The sequence below is a fragment of the Andrographis paniculata genome, unplaced genomic scaffold, assembly GCF_009805555.1.
Source record: "Andrographis paniculata isolate CXL003 unplaced genomic scaffold, ASM980555v1 Contig77END, whole genome shotgun sequence".
Classification (NCBI taxonomy): Eukaryota; Viridiplantae; Streptophyta; class Magnoliopsida; order Lamiales; family Acanthaceae; genus Andrographis; species Andrographis paniculata.
Window position 1 is genome coordinate 5,330,001 of NW_026137614.1, and position 3,967 is coordinate 5,333,967.

Here is a 3,967-nt window from a genome sequence, read left to right on the forward strand (position 1 = left end):
GGACCGAGTCGCACAGTGAGTAACTTCGTGAAGATCTTAGAACTCACATTACAGAGGCTGATAGGCCGAAAATCAGCCCAAGCGACTGGCCCGTCCGTCTTGGGGATAAGCACAAGTGTCGTTGCCGTATAGAACTTCAGAAGAGGAGCTCCCGAGAAGAAATCCAGAACAGCACCGAAAACATCCTCGTGAATAATATCCCAACACGTTTGATAGAAAGCAGCGGAAAAGCCATCAGGGCCAGCCACACTGTCCTTGGCAATCGAGAAAACCACAGCACGAACCTCCGCAAGTGTTGGTGGTTCCAGCAACCGAGCACATTCAGCCAAAGGAACCTGAGGCGGAGGGTCCGCCAGTGCATCCATCCCCGATGTGTCTGCATCGTCAGGCTGTCCAAACATCTCGGAGAAGTAGGTAATAGCTGACTGCTTAATGGCTGAGTGATCAGTGAGGGTACGAGCACCGTCCCTCATCGAGAAAAGTGTAGCCCGCCGACGCCGTTCCTTCACCATGGAGTGGAACATTCTGGAGTTTCGCTCTCCCTCAACTGCCCAACGACATGCTGCTTTTTGTTTCCAGAAGGCCTCCTCAAGAGAAATCGCATGTGTCAAGGCTGCTGCGCTCCGTTGACGACGGAGGAGGTTGGCGTCAGAGGGATCCCGATCGAAATCCGCTTCGCACTCCGCAGCATCTTTCTCTGCTGCTGCAAGTACCTGAAACACATTACCAAATACCTGTTTGTTCCACCACTTCAGGGCCTGCTTGAGGCGTCCGAGTTTCAATCGCAGGTTGAGGAGACCGGTGGTGCCCGTCGGGACAGTCCAACTCTGGCGGACGTGGTCCTGAAAAGTGTGGTGTCTAGTCCACATGTTCTGGAACCGGAATGCAGAGGCTAGGCGGTGCCGTTCATGCGAGAACCGGATCAAGAGCGGGGCGTGGTCCGAATGCATCCGCGGTAAGTGCCTGACTCGAGTTGTCTCCGCAAAATCCTCCCAGGCAGAGCTGTAAAGAATGCGATCAAGGCGCTCCCAAACCCGCCGATTGGTCCATGTGTGCGGGGGGCCCTCGAAACCAGCATCAATGAGGTTCGCATCGAGGATTGCGGTCGAGAAATCCTGAATAGAGCGCAATTTAGGCCGACCCGGGCCCTTCCGTTCAGATATATCGGCGATGGCATTAAAATCACCGCCAATCAGCCAGGGGGATCCCAATGACGAAACCGCGGTGTCATGTAAGAAAGACCAAAGCTCGCGGCGCTGGGTGATAGAGCACCTCGCATATATGCCAGATAAAAGAAAAGGCCGGCGAATCTGTGGAGATGATACCTGCACATGAAGACACTGATCGATCTCCGATATAGGCGCCAGTGTATAAGAATCATCAGCAAGAATCCAGATAGAATTAGCCGTGTTGGTTAGCATCTGAGAGAAACCAAACCGCCGGCAGAAGAAAGCAGTGTCCGCCAGAACCATAGGTTCAAGGATGATGAGAAGGCGGATACGGTGTTGCTTACAAAGCCAATGTACCTCCCGTTGAGCCCTGGGGTTACCAATTCCTCGAACATTCCAGACCAGAATGTAGGTGTCTGTCATCGAGTACTAGCAGAAGGGCGACGAGAGGAACTTACTTGCTGACGAGAGATGCTGCGGGTGATCGGTCTAGAGAAGGTTGGCGGCAGAGCCTGTGGCCGGTCATCCGACACTGTCTCCAAGATCCGCTGAGAGACGGAGGATCAGCAGCCTGGTTCAAAACGCACACCCCTCTGCTCGGATGCGACTCCGTCGACAGAGCGACAACAGGGAGCGGTTCCGATGAAGTCCGCAGGAGGGGTGGGTTCGGACCAGATTCAGGGAGGAGCTCTGTCCCTGTAGTTGCATCAGCAGGGAGATCACAAGAGTGAAAATCAGTGGTACCTCTCGGGAGAGAGACAGTGAATCAAGGAGGGGCGGTTGGCCATCCTTAATAAGGGGCGAGTCACCATCCGAGTCCTCGGCGAAAGTGGCGTGAAGTGCAGAGTCCTCATCCCGCTGGGTGTCCGAGGAAGGAGAACCCGTGGCCGATAGGCATGTGTCCACTGAAAGATCACGTCGATCGCAGATAGGTGATGCAGGGGGGTCCGAGAGCAGCACTGCCTTCCCCTTATCCAGGCCATGACCAGAGGGGAGTCCCCAGATTGCCAAAGACTGAGCAGGAGGAAGCGACACAGGCTCCGGGGGTACCTGCATATCATCAGGAAGCAGTGGTAAAGGCGGCGAGGGTACCTGATCGTCCAAAGGGGCTGCAGAAGGAGACCGAGGGCTGGAGCGGTGGCAGGAGTCGCTGGAGTGGGACTCAGCCGACAGTCGTCCAGCGGGGAAGCAGGACTGTCGATCGGGGGCTCAGCTGTAGTCTGTCCAGCCAGAGGGCGGGCCGGAGAGGTTTCCGAAGGCGCCCGGAAGTCCCCAAAAGTAACTCGAACACCAGAGGTAAGCAGTATCGCAGAGGCATCCCCCCGTGAGTGGGCAAAGGTCACCCGAGGAGGAGCGTGGGGGCGATGAGCCTCCGCAGGGCCGCTGAGATACGCCGGTATTACCTGCTGTGAATTCCTGGCCGTCTGTGATGGATTTGGGGCCACTTGTGTCTCCCCAAAGGACACCCGCACACCTGAACGAAGGCGTCTGGAACCGTTCAACTCCGGTATGTCATCAGAAGGTCTCCGGGTAGAAGGCTGGGGGTCCTGGCGGAGGGGCCGAAGAGGAGCCTGCAAGGAGCCAGAATCATTAGTGATACCAGTAGAAGGCGTACCCCGATTTCGATTGCGGCGCCGACGACGGCGTCGAGCAGTGGGGGGCCGGGATTCCATGATAGCACCAGAGGCAGGGGCCGCAGAGATCTCAGAAGGGCCATGCACCGAGTCATGGCGACCAGAAGGCGCAGCAGGAGGATCCTGCGCAGCTGATACGGTCGCTGGTACCGGCTGCGAAGAAGGTCTGCGTAAACAAGCCTCTGCTTTATGTCCGAGATGGCGGCAGAGTGAGCAGAAACTAGGTAGACGCTCATAGATGACCTTCTGCTCGAGCACACCAGTACCCACATCAATCTCGAAGGCATGCAGGAGGGGCTTCGTAAGGTCAATTTCCACACAGACTCTGGCGTGGGAGCACCGACTCCGAGTCGCCGTAGGGGTATCAACCTTCAGAGGGGTCCCAATGCCAGCAGCAACCGTAAATAAAAGATCTCTGTGATACATGTGGAGAGGAAGTAGTGGGAGCGTAACCCACACCGGAACATGTGGGGGTTCCTCGGTAGTTTTGAAATCTGGGGTCCATTTGAGAACTCTCATCGGGAATCCTTTGATGAACCAAGTTCCACGAATCCAAAGTCGCATATAATCAGCCTCGGTAGTGAGGCGAATCACAATATGGCGGTGATTAAGATGCTGCAAAACAAACTTCCCCGCCAAACAGAAACTCGCAAAACCTTCGGTAAGATCTTTCCAAGAAGAGTACCCATGAGAGAATTTACCGATAAGAATGTACGGGTGCGAGGCTGTGTACCTTGCTGTTTCGTCAGCAGTAAAAGCAAGGCGCGGCTGTCCAGCAGTAGAAATCCATTGTCCAATAGCAGTCGGACGAGGCTCCCGCCAGAAAAGAGTAAGGACTGTCCTCAGGAATCTCGGAGTTGAGTCCGGAGGTTACAGCATTGGCAAAAGACTTGTGGGAATGGAGATGGTTAGTAGCAGTGGTGAGGCGTACCGAACCATCAGCTTGGGGAGGTTGCTGGCGGCCGGCAGCAGCCTGAGCGGCCATATCCGGCAATTCCACGGCAGAACCCTAGCTCCGGAAGGAGTCGGCGGCTGTCATCGGAGACGGTGGTAAAGGATGGGGTGCTGGGGCTGCCAGGGCCAGAGAATCAACAGTCCCGTCAGACCGGCGCGCAGAGCGCCAGAGCAGCAGAGAAACCGACGACGACAAGGGCCAGAGGCAGC